This window comes from Haematobia irritans, chromosome 2, assembly GCF_050003625.1.
Source record: "Haematobia irritans isolate KBUSLIRL chromosome 2, ASM5000362v1, whole genome shotgun sequence".
Classification (NCBI taxonomy): domain Eukaryota; kingdom Metazoa; phylum Arthropoda; class Insecta; order Diptera; family Muscidae; genus Haematobia; species Haematobia irritans.
The window spans coordinates 51,104,712-51,131,816 of record NC_134398.1 but is presented as its reverse complement, the minus strand read 5'-3'; the positions used below and the strand labels follow the sequence as shown (position 1 = coordinate 51,131,816).

At 31.8% G+C, this 27,105-nt stretch overlaps 1 protein-coding gene across 1 annotated transcript in view; it reads right to left on the bottom strand.

Moving 5' to 3' along the window:
- Positions 1 to 27,105, bottom strand: part of CdGAPr (GTPase-activating protein CdGAPr) — a 287,380-nt gene that overhangs the window by 211,649 nt on the left and 48,626 nt on the right. The window contains exon 3 of the mRNA XM_075294044.1: positions 3,523 to 3,540. The gene's annotated coding sequence lies outside the window, so the exon portion shown is untranslated. The remainder of the gene's footprint in view (positions 1 to 3,522; positions 3,541 to 27,105) is intronic.

Genomic DNA, 27,105 nt, shown 5'->3' with positions numbered 1-27,105 from the left:
GCAAGGAAGGTTGCCTCTTCGTTCATAACCTTCCCCCACTGCCTATGTAAATTTCAAGAAAACTTAAGAATTGTTGTTTTTTTTTGCAGTTTTAGAGGAGGACCTCCTCCCCGACTAAATATCGAAAAGTGATGTAGCGTATCTTTTGTAAACGTCCCAGAAAATGTCAAGCAAATTATAAGCCTAAAGGGGCGGCCTCTCTTCCGTCCAAATATCACAAAATCTGGTATCAACTATTAATATCGTAACCTCTCCCCAGTCCTCTGTAAATTTCAAGTAACTCGGTAAAAGTTTAATTGTTTCTCTGTATGTACTTAAGAGAAGCGGATGTCTCCCTATGCCCTTTTATTTTTATTAACCCATTTTTTCCGTAAAATTTCAGTCGGGGGAGTTTAGTTTTGTTTGTACTTTCAAACAAAAAAAAATCAGGCAAAAGGGTGGTCCCCTCCCCGACCAAATATCGAAAAATAATGTAGCGGATTTTTTTCTAGATGCCAACCCCAACATTCAATGAAAATTTCAAGCAAATCGCATAATTTTGTTCCAAGTTTCAAAAAGTAGGGCAAGGGGGAGGTCCCCCTCCCCATCCACATATGAAATCATCGGGTACCCCATATTAATTCCATAACCTCACCACATGTTCTCTGTAAATCTCTGATAATTTAGAGAATTATAGTTTTTTCACTGTACTTAAAAAAAAGTCGAACAAAGGGGAGGCCCCCCTCCGCCACCAAATATCGAAATAAAAAGTAGCGGATCTTTGTCTAGATGCCAACCCCAATCTTCAACGAAAATTTCAAGCAATTCGGTCAACTTTGGTCTAATTTTCAACAAGTCGGACATAGGGGAGGTTCCTCTCCGCGACCATATGTCAAAAAATTAGGTACCCTATTTTCAGCACATGAGTGCCCCCCACGATCTCTGAAAGTTTCAAGTCAAATCGGTTCAGCCGTTTTCACGCCAACCCGGAACATACAAATAAACAAACAAACAAACAAACAAACAAATAAACAAACATAATTTGAATTTTATATATATAGATATAATTTTGACAAAATTTTCTTCAGAGATAAAATACTGTCATCAAATTTTGAATAGCAATAAAATGTTGATACAATTTTCTATAGAAATAAAATTTTGACAAAATTTCCTTTAGACATAAAATTTTAACACAATTTTCTATAGAAATAAAATTTTGATAAAATTTTCTATAGAAATAAAATTTTGACAAAATTTTATATGGAAATAAAATATTGAGAAAATTATCTGCATAAATAAAATTTTGAGAAATTTTTCGATAGAAATAAAATTTTACAAAATATTCTAAGGCTATCACATTTTGACAAAATTTTCTAAAGAAATAAAATTTTGACGAAATATAATTTTAACAAAATTTTCTATAGAAATAAAATTTTCACAAAATTTCCTCTAGAAAAAAAAATTTAACAAAATTTCCTATAGAATAACATTTTGACAAAATTTTCTTCAGAAATAAAATTCTGTGACAAAATTTTGAATAGGAATAAAAAAGAAATTTTGAAAAGGAATAAAAAAAATTGACAAAATTTTCTGTAGAAATAAAATGTTAACGAAATACAATTTTATCAAAATTCTCTATAGAAATAAAATTTTGACAAAATTTTCTATAGAAATAAAATTTTGACAAATATTTTTTTTTAAATTTGGTAGATTTTTGGTTAATTTTTCTTAAAATTTTGGTAGGTTAATTTTGGCACCAGTGGCAACTATGCAGACCCCTGGTCCTTTGTGAATTTCAAGTAAATCGGAGAAATTTTGTTTTTCACTGTACTTCAAAAACAAGGCGGAAAAAATAATGTAGGGGTGGTGATGAAGCTACCCCCAACCTGGCTTGAAAATTTCAAGCAACTCTGAGAACTAAAGGTCGGACAAGGGGAGGCCTCCCCCGACCAAATATCAAACAATCAGGTACCCCATATTATTTGTATAATCTCCCCTCACGCCCTCTGTAAATGTCAAGTAAATTGATCTTTTTTCTAGAGACCCTGATAAATTAAAAAATGGGAACTTTTCATAAAGTTTCAAAATGTAGGGCAAGGGACAAGTCTCCCTCCCCGTCCACATATGAAAAAATAAGGTACTCCCTATTAAATGCATAACCTCCCCCCACGTCCTTTGAAAATTTTCGAGAAAATCGGAAAAGTTTAGTTTTTTCACAATACTTTAAACAAGTCACCATAGGTGACCCCATTTTCAACGAGAAAAAGAAAGTAGGGGATATTTGTCCAGTTGCCACCCCCAATCATCCGTGAAAATTTCAAAGAACTGAAGCCCAATTTCCAAAAAGTGGGGCGTGGAGAGGCCCTCCTTCCCGACCAAATATCAAAAAATTAGGTACTCCATATTATTTGTATAATATCCCCATAATATCCTCGATAAATTTGAAGTAAATCAAAACATTTCAATGGGAGCCACCGTGGTGCAATGGTTAGCATGCCCGCCTTGCATACACTAGGTCGTGGGTTCGATTCCTGCTTCGACCGAACACCAAAAAATTTTCAGCGGTGGATTATCCCACCTCAGTAATGCTGGTGACATTTCTGGGGGTTTCAAAGCTTCTTTAAGTGGTTTCACTGCAATGTGGAACGCCGTTCGGACTCGGCTATAAAAAGGAGGTCCCTTGTCATTGAGCTTAACATGGAATCGGGCAGCACTCAGTGATAAGAGAGAAGTTCACCAATGTGGTATCACAATGGACTGAATAGTCTAAGTGAGCCTGATACATCGGGCTGCCACCTAACCTAACCTAAGCATTTCAATTTAGTTAAAAAATTACTATGGAAATTTCAAGTAAATCAAATTGCATACAAAAAAGTCGGGCAAAGGGGAACAAATTTCCATACTAAAGTATTGGGTCTATGTCTAGTGGTCAAACCCAATCTTCCCTGAAATATTGAAACCTATCGGGTAACTTATGCTCAATTTTCAAAAAGCCAGGCAAGTTGGAAGTCCTTTTCACCGATCAAATAAAAAAACACATGCCCTATTATCACCTCATGATCATCCCCCTCAGGTTCTCTGAAAATTTCAAGTAAATTGATTTCTTTTCCCAGCTAACCCAGAATAATATAAAAAATATTAAATTAACATGTTAATTGATTCAATTAATTGATTAAATATCAAACTAAAAATATAAATTAATTGGACCAAAAATTTGTTTAATTGGTTCAATTAAATTTTTAATTGACGTTGTTAATTGATACTATTTTTTTTGATTAAAAATTCATTGTATCAATTAATTTCTTGATTGAAATGAAATATATTTTTTTGGTATTTCCGTCCAAAATGTTCAATTAAATTTTTAATAGGAAATATTTTTTTATTTAATTAAAATGTTAATTGGGATAAATAATATTTTAAATAAAAATTTTCAATTATTTTCTTGCCCGATCTTTGTTTGGAAAAGTTTATTGTAATATTTTACTATTCATATGATTATGTTTTCAACTCAAATAAACTTTTTAGGCCCTCTGTTTTACTTACCTAACATAGAGCATTGATCTGAAATAGTAAAATAGAAAGAATAGTTATTTATAGAAATTGAAATATTTAATTTTATTTAAATAATAACTTAAATGTAATCTTTTTGATTTTATAAAATTTTGGTATTTGATATGTATTTTCTTTATTATTAATATTTATTCAATTATAAAATTCAACATAATTAATACTTTATTACAGCAAAAATAAAAGTGAGTTTTAAAATATAATAATATATTATTTTCTGTGTATACATATGTCTGCAGTGACGGACGAACAAACAGTAGGACGATTTTCGAAAGCGAAAGTCAATGGAAAGGATCATTGTACCCCATGAGTACAAACACTATTCTTTCATGGTTAAACAAAAAAAAAGACCACACGGATCTTGTTTGCTTGTTTTTTTAAGACATATTTTTTTTTTTTGTTTATGGATTTGCTTTGAAATTTGTTTTGTATTTTATTTTCCTGAGAAAGAAAACCAAGAAAGTAATCACATTTCGAAAGGGTATTAAAAACAAAGCACGTTTCTTTAAAATAAACACCCCTGATTTCACGCTGTTTGGCAATTAGTTGACTTCAAAGGCCAATAGAGGAAAGCAAATATGAAGTTATGAGTGAAGGGTCCAAAGAATACAAAAGGGAACCAAGGTAATTTGATATGTTTTTGAACAGGAGACCCACAAATGTGAGTGAGCATTTGTTACTCCAAAAATAATCGAATATAGTGATAATGATATCAGACAGAAAGCTAAATGTTGGCCTTATACAAGGAATATAAGAAAGAAATAACGAAGTGCTAAAACAGTGTTTCAAATAAAATCTTGGGAGATGAATGATAGATTTAAAATTGATATTCAAATTAAAGTTAAAATTAAAATTAAAATTAAAATTAAAATTAAAATTAAAATTAAAATTAAAATTAAAATTAAAATTAAAATTAAAATTAAAATTAAAATTAAAATTAAAATTAAAATTAAAATTAAAATTAAAATTAAAATTAAAATTAAAATTAAAATTAAAATTAAAATTAAAATTAAAATTAAAATTAAAATTAAAATTAAAATTAAAATTAAAATTAAAATTAAAATTAAAATTAAAATTAAAATTAAAATTAAAATTAAAATTAAAATTAAAATTAAAATTAAAATTAAAATTAAAATTAAAATTAAAATTAAAATTAAAATTAAAATTAAAATTAAAATTAAAATTAAAATTAAAATTAAAATTAAAATTAAAATTAATATTAAAATTAAAATTAAAATTAAAATTAAAATTAAAATTAAAATTAAAATTAAAATTAAAATTAAAATTAAAATTAAAATTAAAATTAAAATTAAAATTAAAATTAAAATAAAAATAAAAATTAAAATTAAAATAAAAATTAAAACTAAAATTAAATTAAAATTAAAATTAAAATTAAAATTAAAATTGAAATTAAAATTAAAATTAAAATTAAAATTTAAATTAAAATTAAAATTAAAATTAATATTAAAATTAAAATTAAAATTAAAATTAAAATTAAAATTAAAATTAAAATTAAAATTAAAATTAAAATTAAAATTAAAATTAAAATTAAAATTAAAATTAAAATTAAAATTAAAATTAAAATTAAAATTAAAATTAAAATTAAAATTAAAATTAAAATTAAAATTAAAATTAAAATTAAAATTAAAATTAAAATTAAAATTAAAATTAAAATTAAAATTAAAATTAAAATTAAAATTAAAATTAAAATTAAAATTAAAATTAAAATTAAAATTAAAATTAAAATTAAAATTAAAATTAAAATTAAAATTAAAATTAAAATTAAAATTAAAATAAAAATTAAAATAAAAATTAAAACTAAAATTAAATTAAAATTAAAATTAAAATTAAAATTAAAATTAAAATAAAAATTAAAATAAAAATTAAAACTAAAATTAAATTAAAATTAAAATTAAAATTAAAATTAAAATTAAAATTAAAATTAAAATTAAAATTGAAATTAAAATTAAAATTAAAATTAAAATTAAAATTAAAATTAAAATTAAAATTAAAATTAAAATTAAAATTAAAATTAAAATTAAAATTAAAATTAAAATTAAAATTAATATTAAAATTAAAATTAAAATTAAAATTAAAATTAAAATTAAAATTAAAAAAATAAGTAAAGTAGAAAGTCGGGCGGATCCGACTATTTCATACCCCAAACCACCCCTACTGAATTAGTAAACATAAGCATTTGTGGGTTATCATTGGTATAGGTTTGGGAGATAAGCCGCATTTCCATATTTAAGAACATTAAGGGGTACATGTTTATGGGAGCTCTATCACAATCTGAACAGAAATGTCTGATATTAGGATCTATAGTTGATTCTGAACCTACAGAGTTAGTATGCCACTAATATTGAGTCTATTATTAAAAAAAGGAAATCGCTCGATTAAGAGTGGATAATAAATCCAGATTTGTGAAAATAGGGCAAATAAGAGTATTATGACCAAATTTGAGAAAATCGAGCGATGCATATATATGGGAGCTATATCTAAATTTGACCCAATTTGGATAATATTTTGCAGGTTAGATTGATACCAGAGAAGGTTACGTTGTGCTAAATTTGAGTAAGATCGTTTAATAAGTAAGGCTATTATGGTAAAAAAATAGGGTTATTAGGAGAAATTTTTGAAAATTGAGCGGTACATATATATGGGAGCTATATCTAAATCTAAACCGATTCGGATTATATTTTGGAGGTTTGGTTGATATTACAGAAGATTATATAGTGCTAAATTTGTGTATAATCGGTTAATAAATGAGGCCACTATGGTCAAAAATAAGGTTATTAGGGGAAAATTTTCAAAATCGGGTGTTACATATAACAAGTTGGCTGATAAGTCCCCGATCACATAGAATACATAGATGGCGTGGCTGGCATTAAATGCATATTATTTTTATATAGTACCAACCTTCAAATGATTCGTGTCAACATTTGACGTCTGTAAGTCAATTAGTTTCTGAGATAGAGCGTCTTTTGTGAAGCAACTTTTGTAATTGTGAAAAAATGGAAAAAAACGGAATTTCGTGTTTTGATAAAATACTGTTTTCTGAAGGGAAAAAATACGGTGGAAGCAAAAACTTGGCTTGATAATGAGTTTCCGGACTCTGCCCCAGGGAAATCAACAATAATTGATTGGTATGCAAAATTCAAGCGTGGTGAAATGAGCACGGAGGACGGTGAACGCAGAGAACGCCCGAAAGAGGTGGCGAAAACATCAAAAAAATCCACAAAATGATTTTGAATGACCATAAAATGAAGTTGATCGAGATAGCAGAGGCCTTAAAGATATCAAAGGAACGTGTTGGTCATATCATTCATCAATATTTGGATATGCGGAAGCTCTGTGCAAAATGGGTGCCGCGCGAGCTCACATTTGACCAAAAACAACAACGTGTTGATGATTCTGAGCGGTGCTTGCACCGGTTAACTCGTAATACACCCGAGTTTTTCCGTCGATATGTGACAATGGATGAAACATGGCTTCATCACTACACTCCTGAGTCCAATCGACAGTCGGCTGAGTGGACAGCGACCGGTGAACCGTCTCCGAAGCGTGGAAAGACTCAAAAGTCCGCTGGCAAAGTAATGGCCTCTGTTTTTTGGGATGCGCATGGAATAATTTTTATCGATTATCTTGAGAAGGGAAAAAATCATCAACAGTGACTATTATATGGCGTTATTGGAGCGTTTGAAGGTCGAAATCGCGGTAAAACGGCCCCATATGAAGAAGAAAAAAGTATTGTTCCACCAAGACAACGCACCGTGCCACAAGTCATTGAGAACGATGGCACAAATTCATGAATTGGGCCTCGAATTGCTTTCCCACCCACCGTATTCTCCAGATCTGGCCCCAGCGACATTTTCTTGTTCTCAGACCTCAAAAGGATGCTCGCAGGGAAAAAATTTGGCTGCAATGAAGAGATGATCGCCGAAACTGGGGCCTATTTTGATATTTTGAGGCAAAACCGAAGGAGTACTACCAAAATGGTATCAAAAAATTGGAAGGTCGTTATAATCGTTGTATCGCTCATGAAGGGATCTATGTTGAATAATAAAAACAAATTTTGACAAAAAAATGTGTTTTTCTTTGTTAGACCGGGGACTTATCAGCCAACCTGTTAGAGGTGTACACGTGACTCACGCGTGAGTAACGCTGATGGCATCGGCGTAAGTGTGTGTGTGAGCGTGATTAACCAACCAAATGTTGTTCGTGAGCGTGAGTCACGAAAATATTATATTCGTGAGTATGCGTGAGTAACGAATTTCGGAAAAACACGCTCACGAAAATAATACCGCTTAGGAAAATAAAATGCTTACGAGTTGAATTCATGTGTTCAGCCAGGTTCTATAAAAAATTATTCGTGAGTCACGAGGTTTCAAGTGAGTCAGGATATCTTTCGTGAGTCACGACATTTAAAAGATTTTCGTGAGTGAGTACATTTAAAAGATTTTCGTGAGATTTTCGTGCGGCAGCGTGAGTCCGACAAAAAAATATCGTGCGTGAATAAGATTTCTCCGTCATGAGTATGCGTGAGCGTGAGTAAAATATTACTCGGGTGCACATCATCTAGGGTGGCACACCTTCATCCGATGGTCCAAATTTTCGATGACGCTGAGGCATAATGGAGGTTCCATGCCGTTAATGTGCCGAATTATCTCATCCTTTACCTCTTGAATTATTGCTGGCTTATCGACGTACACCTTTTCTTTCAAATAACCCCAAAGAAAAAAGTGCAATGGTGTCAAATCACATGATCTTGGCGGCCAATTGACATCGCCATTACGTGAGATAACACGGCCATTGAATTAGTTGCGCAAAAGAGCCATTGTTTCGTTAGCTGTGTGGCAAGTGGCAACGTCCTGCTAAAACTACATATCGTCCACATCCATATCTTCCAATTCGGGCCATAAAAAGTTCGTTATCATCTCACGATAGCGAACACCATTCACAGTAACTGCCTGACTGGCCTCATTTTGGAAAAAATACGGCCCGATGATGCCACCAGGCCATAAACCGCACCAAACAGTCACTCTTTGTGGGTGCATTGGTTTTTCGACAATCACACTTGGATTCTCATTCGCCCAAATGCGGCACTTCTGTTTATTGACGAATCCACTGAGGTGAAAATGTGCCTCATCACTGAAGATGATTTTCTTCGAAAATTGATCTTCCACTCTTGCCATTTTTTGGAACCATTTAACACGTTGTTGGAATATGTATCTCTCCATGGTTCAAATTGAGTAAGTCTGAAATAGAGAAATGTCAAATCAAATTCGGAAAAAACATTGCGTTTAGGTGTGGTTCACATTCAACATCGGACTTACAATTTAACCACCCTTTATATGGAAGTTATATCTAAATCTGAACCGATTTCCATGATTTTTGGCACATATAGTTAGCACTATAGAAGATTAGAATAACCCAACTTTGAGTAAGATCGACTGATAAATAAGAGTTTTATGGCCAAATTTGGGAAAATTGGGCTATACCATCTATAGATGGGAGCTATAGCTAAATCTGAACCGATTTCAATGATTTTTTTGCACATATAGTTAGTACTATAGAAAATTAGATTTGGCCAACTTTGAGTAAGATCGGTCGGTAAATAAAGGATTTATGGCCAAATTTTGGAAAAATCGGGCGATACATATATATATGAGAGCTATATCTAAAACCGATTTCGATGAAATTTTGCAGACGTGAAGCGTGATGAAAAAGATTCTTTTCTTCCAAATTTGATGACGATCGGCTTGTAAGCGCAACGTGACTCCATTTGTCATGATCGGCCGATATATATATATGGGAGTTATATCTAAATTTGATCCGATTTCTCCTAACAATTCAATAGCATTCGTCCTTGTGTCTAAAAAAAACACCCTATACCAAATTTCATCAAAATCGGTTAATAATTGGGACCGGAATCCTGCGAACAACAAATACATGGACAGACGGACGAACGGACACCAAGGGCTGGATCGACAAAAGAGGTGATTCTGAGTCGATCGTTATATATTTTATGGGGTCTAAAATCAATATTTAAATATATATTTATTATACCCTGACCAATATGTGGTTTAGGGTATAATAAAATTAAAATTGAAATTGACAGAAGTCCTGAAACAAATAAAATCAAATAAAATCTTGGAAGATGAATGATAGAATTCAAACTAAAAATTAAAATAAAATTAAAGCTAAAAATAAAATAAAAAATGAAATTAAAAAAAAAATTAAAAATTAAATTAAAGTTAAAAATATAAAAAAATAGAATGAAAATTGAAATTGAAATTGAAATTAAAATAAAATTAATTAAAAATAAAATTAAAAATGTATATTCAATTAGTTATTAAAAAGTTAGTAAAATCTGCTATCTATCTCGTGATTTCTTCAAATATCTACAGAATATAGAAGGACGTTAATCCCAGCGAACAATGTATGAAGTAATTTATTGAAGTGCCTACAATACTTTGCGCCATTGATATTTTCGAATTATTTTAGCTGTCAATAAACCCTAAATTATTGTTTTAATAATTGTTTTTAATTGCTATCGAAAAGTAATAAATATTTCAAATGCCTTCTAGGAAAGGAAATCGAAAAGTAGCACAATTTAAAAAAAAATATCAACAAAAAAAAACTATACACTTTCCCCTCTCCAATTGAATTACAAAGTTACTTTGTGGTCTGGCAGCCGATCGGTCGCTTCCAAGTTTCAAATATCAACTTCCATAACAGCAAAAACAATACGCTTGGCTTCCAACATCAACAAACAAAAAATCAGCAATGACGATGGCCCTGGTGGTATTATTGTGGCAACTATACTGCCACTCAATATTTTATCCAGTGCGGCTGAATGTAAAACTACTCGATTTCAAAGGCAGGTGCTGTTTTTTTTTTTTTTTTTTTTATTTGCGCTCTGCTGTTACTCTAGTTTGCTCTACTCCTAATACCAGCACCTCGTCAGTCATTCAAATGAAAACGAGCCAATATGCACCCTGATATATTTGAGTGTCAGGTTTTAGACACATTACATTCATTGTTAATAATAATTACATTTGACTACCGACGATTTTGTTGTTATCGCGTAAAATATTAGCATTTAGCAATATTTATATATGTATTTATGAATGAACAAATTGTTTTAATTAGTACAAATGCACACACCTTTTAAGGAAGTAATAATAAAATTAACCATTTTTTTATTGAAGACTTGTTTTGTTGACATGTTAATTGGAATTCATAATATTGTAATATTGGCGCCCAACGAGGAGTGGACACATTATCCTCGCCAATTTTTAATGCACTTACACGAGAATGTTAGGGAGAAAATGGAGAGCAAATACATGCATATACGAAGGAGAAGAAATCGTTGATGATGCTGAGCATACAATTTTCAAATGTAGCCTATGGGCAAAACGACGCAGAGAACTCGAGAGAAAAAAAATGAGAGGCACTGGGAAGCTCTAAGCAGATATGTGTTCTTCGCAACAAGACGGCCGCAAATTATTTTGGGAATGTGAAAAATGAAGTCGGGACGCAAACAGAGGTGGACATGAGTCACGAAGTGGTCCCACTGAAAATAATGCGAAAGTGGCACGGTGGTGTGAGAGTATAGTTCGGTTTTACAAAGAATGGATTTTTAGCCACTATCACCGAAAGGGACGGAGTCCGGCATACGGCATGTGAACGCCCTGTCCCACCACTCATGCCAAACATAATCTACCAAATTTTGAAGAAAATTTATCCAACAATCTACCAAATTAAACAAAAAAATATTTTGAAGATTTTTATCAAATTTTTGTGGTTAATATTGAAAAAAAGTATATTTCTTCGAAAGAAATGTTTTATTCCCATAGAAAAAATTTTCAACATTTTATTTATATAGAAAATTTTCTCAAAATTTTATTTCTATAGAAAATTTTCTCAAAATGTTATTTCTATAGAAAATTTTGTCGAAATTTCATTTCTATAGAAAATTATGTCCAAATTTTATTTCTATTGAAAATTTTGTCCAAATTTCAATTCTATTGAAAATTTTGTCAAAATTTTATTTCTATAGAAATTTTTCTCAAATTTCATTTCTATAGAAAATTTTCTCAAAATTTCATTTCTATAGAAATTTTTCTCAAAATTTCATTTCTATAGAAAATTTTCTCAAAATTTCATTTCTATAGAAAATTTTGTCAAAATTTTATTTCGATAGAAAATTTTATCAAAATTTTATTTCTATAGAAAATTTTGTGAAAATTTTATATCTATAGAAAATTTTGTGAAAATTTCATATCTATAGAAAATTTTGTCAACATTTTATATCTTTTTTCAAAATTTTATTTTTACAGAAAATTTTGTCAACAGAAAATTGTCTTAAAACTTTATTTCAATAGAAAATTTTCTCGAAATTTAATTTCTATAGCAAATTTTGCCAAATTTTATTTCTACAGAAAATTTTGTCAAAATTTCATTTCTATAGAAAATTTTGTCAATATTTTATTTCTTCAGAAAATTTTTTCAAGATTTTATTTTTACAGAAAATTTTGTCAAAATTTTGTATCTATAGAAAATTTTCTCAAAACTTCAATTCTACATAAAATGTTCTTAAAACTTTATTTCAACAGAAAATTATCTCGAAATTTAATTTCTATAGAAAATTTTGTCAAAATTTTATTTTTATAGAAAATTTTGTCAAGATCTTATTTCTATAGAAAATCTTCTCAAAACTTCAATTCTACAGAAAATTTTCTTAAAACTTTATTTCAATAGAAAATTTTCTCGAAATTTAATTTCTATAGAAAATTTTGCCCAAATTTTATTTCTACAGAAAATTTTGACAACATTTTAATTCTATTGAAAATTTTGTCAAAATTTTATTTCTTTAAAAATTTTGTCAAAATTTTATTTATATTTAAAATTTGTCAAAATTTTATTTCTATAGAAAAATTTCTCAAGATTTTATTTTTATAATTTTTTTTTCAAAATTTTTATTCTTTAGAAAATTTTGTTCAAATTTTATTTCTATAGAAAATTTTGTCAACTTCTTATTGCTCTAGAATATTTTGTCCAAATTTTATTTCTATAAAAAACCTACAATTTTGGGTCGAATTCTACCAAGTGTGGCAAACTGATCCTCACCTCGAAAAAAAGCTATGCGGTAATGGAAATGTTTTCACATGCATATTTACAAATTTAGTAACGACACATACATATTATTTTTTCCTTTTTATTACTAATTTAATTAAACCAATTAATTTTTAATTGAAATTTCGTCAGTCACAGAAATGATAGTGTCAATCACCAACGTCAATTAAAAAAATAATTGGCCCAATTAAAACAATAATTAGACCAATTAAAAAATTAATTGATCCAATTAAAAATTGTAGTAATCCAATAAAGTAATCCAATTAGTTGATGCCATTAGTTTTTGGAATCGATGTTTGTTTTAACTAAGAACTTTGTTGAATCAATTAATTTTTATTTTTAAATATTTATTATTTTTTTTAATTCAATTACAATTTTAATTGAAAAAATGTTAGTGAAATTTTTTTTCTGAGTTCCCATATATTGTTGCAATAAAAATGGTATGTCTTCTGATAATATTTCATATCAATATTTGCAGTATGATCACCAACAAACATGTGGCTTCTTATTTATAAAATTTTCCCCATTTCAGCAAAAAGAACGCGCCAACAAGTTAATGAGAATCCTATTCGAAATAAAATTCATTATTGGTGGAATTTTTCCCACTCTTTGCAATGCTTCCCACATGCATGCGAAGAACTTCCCTGGGGAAAATATTATTTTTAAAAGTCCCAGGAATATTTCATGGGAAATTCTAAACTGAAAAGATACATAAATTAGCAGCAAAGTAGCACCATTAAAATGCCCCTACACAACAAAGGGACAAGTTGATAACTTCGGGCAATCTTTCTTTTTTTTCAAACCCCTCAGAATCCAAGCAAAATTACGAAAACGCAGAAAGTCTCTTCATTGCGTATGGGGTAATTTCTGGTGAAACACAAGTTTCGTTGTAATTTTGAATAGAAACTGAAGAGAGAAGAGTTGAACCTGTAGCAACTGCGGCTTCGAGCTATTTCCGTTTTTTGAAAATATTTCATGTTTGTGTTCTTTTTTTTTTCTCTCAAGATTTAATGGCATAATTTTGCACCATACCCACATTGATTGAACCAAGGAAGTTCCTCGGAACAAAAACCTTTTGGTAGTGTTCTTGTTTTTTTTTTTACACTTTATTCCCGCCGTTTGTGGTTTTCTGGAGCATAGCAGTGGGCTTTACAATTCTGTTTCAGCGAAGAAATAAAAGGAAGTTCATGTCGTTTGATATGAATGAAGACAAGAAACCAAGCGGAATACTTTCGAATTAATTATCGGAAATGTCGTGGGAAATTCTTGTGGCACCAATTAATGATGTTGACGTCATGGGATCAAAATTGTACAACATGACGTCTCATTATATGTTAAATCAAAGTAAAAACATAAAGAAACTACTACTAAAAAATATTGTATTGGAATTTGTGTAAAACAGTTTTCATATTCATTATTTTATCAAAATTCCATGGAAGTCATTATGCGATAGTTATTGTGGCCGCTTTAGTTCTTTGATATTTAATATCCATTGAATTGTTGACTCAGTATTTGCCCCATAATTCGTCTCAAATTCTTATATCCACACATCCATCCATCCATCCATCCATGTATCCATCCAACTATCCCTATACATTTTGTTAAATGTAATTAAATTCAATTGAAATCAATTAAGCGTGTGACTGACATGCATTTTGTTTCTATGGTGTAAACTTAGGAAGCCAAGGCTTGATTTACGGCTTTTATAAGATGAGTTATATGGGGGATGAAACAAAAAATCAACTCCGCCGAATCAGTATTTGTCGATGAATATTCAAACTCTAGAAGTCTGTTTGTCTTAGCAAAAACTTTCCAAGTATAATAAATTTTTTTCACGTAGAATTACTAAAAAACCAAAGCTTTTATTATCGTGAACAAAGGAAAAAATTATTAAACAAGAGAAAGATGTTAAATAACACCAAACGTTGATTAACGTTCCACTTTCAACAAATAAATGGACATTGATGGTGATGCATTTTCCCTCTGCCATGCTGATATTCCACATGGCCATTGAACTTTCATATTGAATTATCATCGGCAATCACATTCGATTGGATTTTGAATGAAGAAAAGATAGACGTTGATCTACAAATTATTTATAGAGGAAGAGAGCAAAAACTTTATAGTGCATGACGAGTGACTAATGTCAATGATTTTGCTGGTGTAAAATTAATTTTATAAATAAATTTAATGATCATTAATTTAATTTCAATCAAATGCAAAAGGTCTTTGTGCTAAAGATTTCCACTAGAAGGGATAAATAACAAAAATGCCATGACAATGGATGAATAAGCATTGTGGTTTTTTTTATTCAATCACGATAGCTAATGATCTCAATTAGTCTCAAGAACCGAGATAAGAATATAAAGAAATACAAAAGACACACAAACCTACTATAATTAATAAGACCACAGTATGACAAAATGTAAATATCATCTAACCTAATCAAGTTCTATATATAAAAAAATATATCTTACCATATTTATGACAAATGTTATTTTCTTAGTCAAGACATACCTGAAAAATGGAAAAACATATAGCATTAGTATCAGAAAATACTTATTGAACTATAGAAATTTATACTTTTTAAAAATATGAAAACTACAGAATATGGGGAAAATGGCAGCGTCCCCTGCCACAAATATTAGTCCTGCACTCAAAAAAAAGTTTACTTGGAACAAAAAATTCTGACTTTCTTTTTTGTCAACATTTTATTTCTATAGAAAATTTTGTCAAAACTTTATTTCTATAGTAAACTTTGTCAAAATTTTATTTCTATAGAAGATTTTGTCAAAATTTTATTTTTATAGAAAATTTTGTCATAATTTTATTTCTATAGAAAATTTTACCAAAATTTTATTTCTATAGAAAATTTTGTCAAAATTTTAATTCTATAGAAAATTTTACCAAAATTTTATTTCTATAGAAAATTTTGTCAAAATTTTATTTCTATAGAAAATTTTGTCAAAATTTTATTTCTATAGAAAATTTTGTCATAATTTTATTTCTATAGAAAATTTTGTCAAAATTTTATTTCTATAGAAAATTTTGTCAAAATTTTATTTCGATACAATATTTAGTCAAATAGTAATTAATTGGTTGGCATAAAGCCTTAATTATTCATGAATGTCGTGAAATTATTCTATGGCTTTAGTGAAACCATGCATAATTAACACAAACCTTAGTGTAAGACTTGGATACAAAACATTCACAATCTTAAGGGTTTGAATTCCAATAACTTTCCAACATGTGTTTATTATCACACACTAGGGACAATGTATGCCTCTATAATTTATAAAAATTTCCCTAGATCTCATAGAAAATTCTTTGTCTAAATTAAAAATTCATTAAACCAAAGAAATGTGTTTGCACTAATGTTTGTAAATAAATCGTATATTTTGTTTTTATTACTCGTCTCTAATCTTAAAACCAATCAATTGCACAACATTTTATGCCAATTTAGAATAACCATTAAATTTTAAATTATGTAGAATAGTTTTCCTTTATGACTACTACTTCCAACTTAATGGCATTATCTAATTAATGCATAGAAATTTTTTCTTGTGGACAAATTCCTGTTAAATTTAAAATGCTATAAAATTTTTAAATATTCCACTTTCGAATGAGATCTGCATTAGATGTTTATGACATAAAACTAGAACCATGTCTTGCCCTTCTGTGAAGCACTCATGTACAGGAATGAAGAATAAATGGACGTTTCTGCTCAAAACATAACCGAACAGATGGTAAAGGCCAACCGACAATCATAAAGAAATTATCTGTGGAGCTATTTTTGCCTCTAAGTTCATAGACCCTTGACGCCCTCACTCCTCTCTACCATCATCATGTATACAGTATTCCTACTACGGAATGGTGGTTTTGCCTTAATTACATTTTTAACATAGTTTTTGCCTGACAATAATGTGGCAAAGAAGAAAATGAAGAAAGAGAGGAAGAATAGGTTTCGAGTGCCACAATTGATGGCAATACATCGTGTTGTTCCTTGCATGTGAATGGATGATTGTTGTGTCCAACGAAAGTATGTCATTATAAGGACATTTTTCCATGTCGAAAAAATATGCAGCGTCTTCATCATTTGCTTAGATTTCTCCTCGATAGCTCACTACAATGCAAAGTCAACACTGAAGAAAATTTATGAATATAATAAGACTCAAACTTTATATATGTCACGATATTTTTTGCAGTTGAGGATGTGATAATGCTTTATGCGTCCACATGCCGTGTGTCGGACTCCATCACAGTCGACGATATCGGCTCAAAACTCAACTTGTCTACCCCCCGGGGTATACTTTTCACATCGGAACCACTTTTGCTTTATTTTGAGGTAGATCTCATCCTGTCTCATGTCCATCTCTTCTTAGTCTGCATCCAGACTCCCGCTTTTATTCATCACATCGCTAAATCCATGTCGGCGTATAGCCTCCCAATGCCTCTCATTCAGTACCATCTTACTGTCTATATTTTGGGGGAAGATACGACCGATATCATTCTCCAGTTCTCTGCGTCGTTTTTTCCATCGCATCATCAACGATTTCTTCTTCCTCGTAAATACACGTATTCGTACTTCATTTCCCACTATAGTACATAGCCCAGCCCACTCTTCTCCCGTCTCTCCGGCGTTCTTGCCATTTCTGTGTCTATATTTCGGGGGACTCATACTGTTTATTTGTTTACATGTTTTTTCGACGATGGAAATAAAAACCATCTTCCCTCACCCCGGGATACAGTTTTCACATTGAAACCAATTTTTGCATTATTTGCCAAATCCATGTCGGTCTTCTCGTTGCGAAGAACGTATTCAACATATCTGCGAACGACCTCCCAGTACCTCTCATTCAGTACCATCTTGCTGTCTACATTTCGTGGGAAGATACTACGGATCTCATTCTCCATTTCTCTATGTTGTTTCTGTCCATCGGCTACATTTGAAAAAGGTATGCTCAGGATCATCAACAATATCCCATTCCTCGTATATGCACGTATTCGTACTTAATTTCCATCTATAGTACAAAGTCCATCTGACTCTTCTCTCGTTTCTCCAGCATTCTTGCCATTTCTCTGTCTATATTTCGGGGGACTCATACTGTATATATGCTTTATGCATCCACTGGCCAAAACCTCATCCTACCCTACCCCTGGGCATATTTTCAACATCGGAATCACTTTTGCATAATTTGGAGATAAACCCCGTCATGTCTCATGTCCATCTCATCTTATTCATCACATCGCAAAATCCATGTCGGTCTTCTTGTTGCGAAGAACATATTCAACATATCTGCGAACAGCTTCCCACTACCTCTCATTCAGTACCATCTTGCTGTCTACATTGGTGGGAAGATACGACCGATCTCATTTATTCGGACTTCATTTCTACCTATAGTACAAAGTCCACCAGCCACTTCTCTCGTTTCTCCAGCATTCATACCATTTCTCTATTGTCTCACTGACTGATTGGCACTAAAAATCTTGCTCTTCTCAGTTAACTGAAGGTCTATTGGAACCATTCCCAATATCACTAACAGGTTGGCTGATAAGTCCCCGGTCTGACACATAGATGGCGTCGCTAGTATTAAATGCATATTATTTTTATATAATACCAACCTTCAAATGATTCGTGTCAAAATTTGATGTCTGTAAGTCAATTAGTTTGTGAGATAGAGCGGCTTTTGTGAAGCAACTTTTGTTATTGTAAAAAAAATGAAAAAATAGGAATTTCGTGTTTTGATAAAATACTGTTTTCTTAAGGGAAAAAATACGGTGGAAGCAAAAACTTGGCTTGATAATGAGTTTCCGGACTCTGCCCCAATAATTGATTGGTATGCAAAATTCAAGCGTGGTGAAATGAGCACGGAGGCCGGTGAACGCAGTGGACGCCCGAAAGAGGTGGTTACCGACGAAAACATCAAAAACATCCACAAAATGATTTTGAATGACCGTAAAATGAAGTTGATCGAGATAGCAGAGGCCTTAAAGATATCAAAGGAACGTGTTGGTCATATCATTCATCAATATTTAGATATCCGGAAGCTCTGTGCAAAATGGGTGCCGCGCGAGCTCACATTTGACCAAAAACAACAACGTGTTGATTATTCTGAGCGGTGTTTGCAGCTGTTAACTCGTAATACACCCGAGTTTTTCCGTCGATATGTGACAATGGATGAAACATGGTTCCATCACTACACTCCTGAGTCCAAGCAACAGTCGGCTGAGTGGACAGCGACCGGTGAACCGTCTCCGAAGCGTGGAAAGGCTCAAAAGTCTGCTGGCAAAGTAATGGCCTCTGTTTTTTGGGATGCGCATGGAATAATTTTTATCTTGAGAAGGGAAAAACCATCAACAGTGACTATTATATGGCGTTATTGGAGCGTTTGAAGGTCGAAATCGCGGCAAAACGGCCATATATGAAGAAGAAAAAAGTGTTGTTCCACCAAGACAACGCACCGTGCCACAAGTCATTGAGAACTATGGCAAAAATTCATGAATTGGGCTTCGAATTGCTTCCTCACCCACCGTATTCTCCAGATCTGCCCCCCAGCGACTTTTTCTTGTTCTCAGACCTCAAAAGGATGCTCGCAGGGAAAAAATTTGGCTGCAATGAAGAGGTGATCGCCGAAACTGAGGCCTATTTTGAGGTAAAACCGAAGGAGTACTGCCAAAATGGTATCAAAAAATTGGAAGGTCGTTATAATCGTTGTATCCCTCTTGAACTTGGGAACTATGTTGAATAATAAAAACTAATTTTGACAAAAAAATGTATTTTTCTTTGTTAGACCGGGAGACTTATCAGCCAACCTGTTAGTAGGGGATAGGTATTCGCCATATAATGTGCTGATATGGCTCTCAGGGCACCTTTTCTCTGCACGGAGAGTACTTTATAAACTCGGGTCTGTCGTTATAACGTCGGTGTCCAGATTTCAGATTCATATAGGAGTATGCTGTTTATAGTCTCCATGAGTACTCTCCCTTTACCTGGGAACGGTCCTCCAATATTTTCCATAAGTCTATTTCTAGAGATAAATGTCGCTGTTGTCAATTGTAACAATTCCGTATTTTGCATGGCAAAGTATAGACTATGCGAGTCCAGTCAGGTTATCGCTCTTATCACAGTTTGACACAGTTTGTGTTGAGCCCCTTCCGTGTTTCTAGCGTTTATAACCGCAGCTATATCGTCTGCGTATCCCACTACAATTTTGTCGTCTGACATGTCTATCTTTTAGATCTCATCGTACGTTGCATTCCACAGGTCTAGCCCTAGCATTAATCCCTGTGCCGAACATGAGATGATTTCCTTTTTTCTTGAACCTTATGATGTCTCGTATATCAGTGAGTGGTATCTTAGGTAATTTATAAGGGTCATCATTAGGTATTCCGGTATACGGAAAATACTCTCAAGAGTGTATATTACATCTGTCCATCTTAGGGTGTTCAATGCGTTTTTAATGTCCAGGGTCGCAGTAGGATGATATGTCCTGCTGATTGAACGTTTTTTCTACTACTAACTTTAGAGCTCCTTTTGGCTTCAGCAAGTCTAGGTTTTATTAGCCGCTCAATTAGTTTCCCAGCTGGTTCCAGCATACACAAGGGTCTCTACGACAATGGAGATGTTAGGTCCTCTTTCACTTTGCTAATAAGAACTAATATTTGTTCCTACCATGGTTTGTGGGGATATACCTCCCTTTAGAAAGCTGTTGTACATACCAAGCTATTTACTGAGGCGCTTTTCCTTAGGATTCATCAGAAAATTCCCATTTTTGTTTTTCTTTTAATATTTTGTTGGCATTCCTTTGCTTTTACGAACGGCGATTAATTTGGAACTGATTCTACAGTTTGCTGCAGTAAGCAAGACCAATTTTTCCCATTCTCCTTTAGACAATATGTTGGACATTTGCCTAGTCTTCTACTAATTCTTCAAATAAGATCTCAAATTCTCTACAACGTTTATATCAGGGGATTGTGATGGCGATTCCATAAATTGAGAGCAGTTGTATAATAACCGCATGTTTGTATTGTACGCCTGATTATTCTGTTAAAATTTGAATCTGTCCGTAATGCTGTAGTGTTTCCATACAAGGTGAAAAGTTCCCCTTCAAAATGGAAATATATGAATATTATACCAATGATAAAAACTTGCGGGTCCGGTCCTGCTGCTGATATGTAGCACCAAGCCATCACACTTCCTGATCCATGTTTTACTGTAGGGCGAAATATTTTCAAAAATTCGCGAAATATTTTCAAAAATTCCTTGAAGAGTTTAGAATTTTTTCCGACAAAATGTAAAGATGTTGTACCATTTTTATTAACTCTTATTTTGTTTTTAACCCATTTGAAAAAAGTTAAAGTTACGCATTAAAAATATGAAGTAGGCGCGTTATAAAAAATTTAATTAATGCAACTTAAAGTGTAGTTAAAATAAAGAACATCTTTAGAACAACTTTCAATTTTTTGCTGGGATGTTAATATTTTTGTTGCAGTACTATGTAAATGAGTTTGTGTGACTCTCGTTGATTCAAAAATGTTGCAGTCCAATAAAATTTCAATTGTTTTTTTTTTTTTTTTTTTTTTTTTTTTTTTTTAATTTCGACCAAAAACAGAATCCTTCTTTATTTTACGATTTATAAGAATACTTGCCTTGTTTTCGGGGAAAAAAATCATTTAATAATACTATCATCAAAAAATGTAATATATACTTAACCCTGGAAAGTCATCCTTATTTTTGGTACACAAACGTCATCCTTCGTCATTTTGACTACGGCTTATTTCAAGACGCTATAATTTACATCGTAAGCAAAAATGACAACCAAAATTGAGTTTATTTTCTTATTCAATTTGTTTTTAATTAGTATAAAACAAAAACTCATAAAATTGTTGAATTAGTATTACTTAAATTTATCATTTCCTAATCGACTAAAATGCATTTTAAATCGAAAATGAAATTACGCGTCGTCATTTTGACGAAGGATGACTGTCCAGGGTTAACGAAGGATGTTTATGACGTTTTCAAATTCAGTGATGTTGAAAAGGTCATAGCCTGACAAATAAAGGCTTTTAAGCCATTAATAAGTAATATTTCCATATTTTTTCTTCGAAAACGAGGTATGTAGAAAGTTTTCTATCATTTGAAAAAACGTAATTATAATATTCGATGTTTTTATATTTTTTTGTTTTAAAACATACTTTTGCTATCCTCTCGTTTCATTACCAAACAAAAAATATATTTCTTAGAGTTAATTTTATATACAGTAAACTTTTATGGATATGTGCTTAAAATTACAACTAATATATTTCCTTTTATATTTGTTTATTCATTCATTCATTTTAAGTTTATCGGACTTGGAATCAATATGTTTGATTATATTCTCCTATATTTCATTCTTCTTTTTACTATGTAGTATCTGTGTCAAAAAAGAACTTTTCATTTGGCATCACTGATGCCAAAATTCTCTCTTATAAGTATAACAATTGCAAAAACAATGTTGGTCAAACTCAATGTGGTACAGCATAATAACACTTCATAATATTACAGAGATGATTTTGAAAGTACTCAACATATTTGAATGTGTGCGTAAATAATCAACCATGTACAACAATAAAATCATTGACAGACTACACGACTGAGTGAGAGCGAAGAGCAAGTGAATGGTTGCATTATTATGAATTCAATTGAAGGAGGACAAATTAAACGAGTGACATACACAAAGACGAAGGCGAACAATATTTTTGGCTAAGTGACTGTCTCACTGGCTGAATGTGAGAGCTTTTTCGAATGAAATAATAACGACAACAACCATCCCAGTAAGGCGTTGTCATTTCACATTTTATATTCGCTTAGCAGCTCTTCTTCTTGTGTGTCGTCATCAGCATTTGTGCAACCATAAAAATTGTGTCTTTGGGGTACAATGACAGCAGCAACAACAACAACATAGTTCCATATTTTGACTTTGCCGTTGACAGCCGTTTGTTGTCAATTTTTAGTTCTTTTTTGTTTTTGTATTAAATATGTTGTCTTTTGTTTTCACTGAGTTCTTTAACATTTTTGAATGTAGCAGAGATATTTCAGCAATGTGAGAGAATACTAGAGAGGGTGGCTGACTGGCTGAATGATGTGCGTTGGTGTTAGTGTGGTGTAGTTCTACTATAATCCAACTAGAAGAAGCAGAATGGTAATAAACAACCCCAGATAGTACCCCCCAAATAGGCGTCGTCTCATCATTTGACACAAAATGAATGAATGTTAAGCCTTAAATACCCACAGAGGCATAAAAACATTACACGCACTGTGGTATGGCATGTGGCACAGTGGTGTTGTATTTTGAAAAATAATATTGGAAGTAAAAACAAATAAAACCTACATAGGTGAACATATTCTAAGAACTATAAAATGGCGAATGAATAATAATAATATGTTCACCATAAATAAATGGTTACTAAGAATACATTTTATTTTTCTATAAAACCGTGATCGCATAAAACATTTTAATTGCACTAAAAATAATTTTATTAAAAATATTATTATCTCAAAAAAAGTTATGTCTACATGCAGAGGAGGAATATGAGCACCTCACACAAACATTTCTGGAGGGGGACATGGAACATTTTTTGTCGGAAAATGTTTTCTGTAACAAAATTTCTATTCAGCCTGGCTGAATAAGGTTTTCTATAGGAAAACTTCTATTCAGCCAGGCTGAATAAGGTTTTCTATAGGAAAACTTCTATTCAGCCAGGCTGAATAAGGTTTTCTATAGGAAAACTTCTATTCAGCCAGGCTGAATAAGGTTTTCTATAGGAAAACTTCTATTCAGCCAGGCTGAATAAGGTTTTCTATAGGAAAACTTCTATTCAGCCAGGCTGAATAAGGTTTTCTATAGGAAAACTTCTATTCAGCCTGGCTGAATAAGGTTTTCTATAGGAAAATTTCTATTCAGCATGGCTGAATAAGGTTTTCTATAGGAAAACTTCTATTCAGCCTGGCTGAATAAGGTTTTCTATAGGAAAACTTCTATTCATCCTGGCTGAATTAGGTTTTCAATAGGAAAACTTCTATTCAGCCTGGCTGAATAAGGTTTTCCATAGGAAAACGTCGATTCAGCCTGGCTGAATAAGGTTTTCTATGGGAAAACGTCGATTCAGCGTGGCTGAATAAGGTTTTTTATAGGAAAACTTCGATTCAGTCAGGCTAAAAAATGTTTTCTACAGGAAACTTTTTATGCACCGTGGCTGAATAAGGTTTTCTATAGGAAAACTTCTATTCAGCCATGCTGAAAAAGATTTTTTATAGGAAAACCTCTATTCATCCTGGCTGAATAAGGTTTTCTATAGGAAACCTTCTATTCAGCCTGGCTACATAAGGTTTTCTGTAGGAAACATTTTATTCACCCTGGTAGAATAAGGTTTTCTATAGGAAACATTTTATTCAGCCTAGTCGAATAAGTTTCTATAAAAAAAAAACTTCTATCTAGCATGGCTGAATATGGTCTTGTATAGGAAAACTTCTATTTAGTTTGGCTCAATAATGTTTTCTATAGGAAAACATCTATGCAGCCTGGCTGAATAAGATTTTCAATAGGAAAACTTCTATTCAGCCAGGCTGAATAAAGTTTTCTATAGGAAAACTTCTATTCAGCCTGGCTGAATAAGGTTTTCTATAGGAAAACTTCTATTCAGCCTGGCTGAATAAGGTTTTCTATAGGAAAACTTCTATTCCGCCTGGCTGAATAAGGTTTTCTATAGGAAAACTTCTATTCCGCCTGGCTGAATACGGTTTTGTGTAGTAAACGTAATATTCACCGTGGTTGAATAAGGGTTTCTATAGGAAAAGGACTATTCATTGTGGCTTAATAAGGTTTTCTATAGGAAAATTTCGATTCAGCCTAGCTGAATAAGGTTTTCTATAGGAACACTTCGATTCAGTCAGGCTAAAAAAAGGTTTCTACAGGAAACTCTCTGTGCACCTTGGCTGAATAAGGTTTTCTATAGAAAAATTTATATTCAGCCTGATTCAATAACATTTTCTATAGGAAAACTTCTATTCATCTCAGCTGAATACGGTTTTCTATAGGAAAGCTTCGATTCAGTCAGGCTAAAAAAGGGTTTCTACAGGAAACTTTCTATACACCGTGGCTGAGGAAAACTTCTATTCATCCTGGGTGAATAAGGTTTTCTATAGGAAACCTGCTATTCATCCTGGCTGAATAAGGTTTTCTGTAGGAAAACTTCTATTCAACCAGGCTGAATAAAGTTTTATATATGAAAACTTCTATTCAGCCTGGCTGAATAAGGTTTTCTATAGGAAAACTTTTATTCAGCCTGGCTGAATAAGGTTTTCTATAGGAAAACTTTTATTCAGCCTGGCTGAATAAGGTTTTCTATAGGAAAACTTTTATTCAGCCTGGCTGAATAAGGTTTTCTATAGGAAAAGGACTATTCATTGTGGCTGAATAAGGTTTTCTATAGGGGAACTTCTATTCAGCCTGTCTGAATAAGGTTTTGTTTAGGAAAACTTCTATTCAGAAAGTTTCCTATAGGAAACCCAATTCAGCCAGGCTTAATAAGGTTTTCTCTAGGAAATCTGCTATTCAGCCTGGGTGAATAAGGTTTTTTTATAGGAAAATTTCTATTACACTTGAACATTTTCTTAATAGACTCTATTTTTTAATTTCATAGTATTTTTATTAATTGGAAGTATTTTGGTGATATTTTTTTCTGTGTAAGAATTATTACCCTTTAATACCATCTGGTTTCCTTTCTGAATTATCTTCCTGGTGATATTTTTCATCATTAGTGATTATGGTCACCTTGGGTATGTTTTTTCTCTAATTGTACTACAGTGCTTCTCTGAAGCAATGTTTATTTGCGCAAGTTTAAACCAAAACGGTTAAAAGGATAACTGAATAGCTAATGCACGTGTGCCGGCTTTTGGTTTGTTTTGCATTATGATACTGTCGCTGCCGTTCTCATCTTTTTCCTCCATGCTATTGTCTTTCCATAGCAAGTTGTGTCATATGGAAATTTTCTTGTGATTTTCTCCTTTGACGGAAGTCATCCCCGTCGTCAAGGGAAAAGGGGTTGTGCCACCATATTTTTCCGGTCGCATGTGTATTTACTACCATGCATTATTTATGGCCAGGGGATGTTTGTTCCATAGCTAAAAGGTATATGGCCTCATAACTAACATCATATGGTATAGTTAAGCAATAGGCTTTACCTTTAATTTATTTTCATGTGTGTTTTGGAAGCAGTTTTTTGTAGTAAAATTTGTGAAAATTGTAATTTTAGATAATCACTAGAACATGTGTTTGAGTAGAAATTATGGAAGTAGCAGACCTGGAAGGAGAAATTTGTGTGGCATTTACCGTTCTCTTGAAGGAAAGATAGGCCTGAATTGTTTTAAATTTAAAGAAATTAGAATACAGAAGCCTATTACCAGTAATGAAAAGGTCCTTACCCTTGGCCTATAAATATGTGTGGAAGTAATTGTTCACAATAAAATTCAGCAACCACATTTATGAAAGGCCCTATTACCACTAATGTTTAGGTAATTACTCTCACCCTATAATGATACATTATTGAAAGACCTACTTTCTTTTGTTACATACATACGCTTAAAGTTTACTTCCCTTTTTGGTAAATAGGCCTCAACAATTTAATTTATTTTTTCCATTACTCCTTGTACAATAATGCTGAAGGCATCATCATTTTGCTATGCTACAACTTAATAATTTATAAGCATTTCTTTGTTATCGAACTGCCTGTCTGGCTGCCTCATGAGGACCTGGCTGATGGTGACTTGGCCACAATTCAAAAAAGCCATTGTCTTGCATTTAACCTAGACAACGATGCATTGCCGCAATTTCATTGGGATATAAATGGAAACCCATTGTGGCATATATTAATAACATTGCATTCCCTTTTTTACTATACAGGAATTAACTACAATATCGGAGGGGGACTAGAACTGAGTTTAAAAGAATCACATAAAAAAATGTCGATAATAATCCATTGCTTGTAGCCCAGAGAAAAACTTTTATTGAGCCTTGCATAATAAAATTTTCATAGGAAAACGTCTATTCAGCCACTCAGAATAAGATTTTCTATAGGAAAACTTCTATTCATAGGAAAACTTATATTCAGGTAGACTGAATAAGGTTTTCTAAATAAAAACTTCAATTCAGCCAGGCTGAATAAGGTCTTTTATAGGAAAACTTATATTCAGATAGACTGAATAAAGTTTTCTATAGGAAAACATCTATTCAGCCAGGCTGAATAAGGTTTTCTATAGGATAAATTCTATTCAGCCAGGCTGAATAAGGTTTTCTATAGGAAAACTTCTATTCAGCCAGGCTGAATAAGGTTTTCTATAGGAAAACTTCTATTCAGCCAGGCTGAATAAGGTTTTCTATA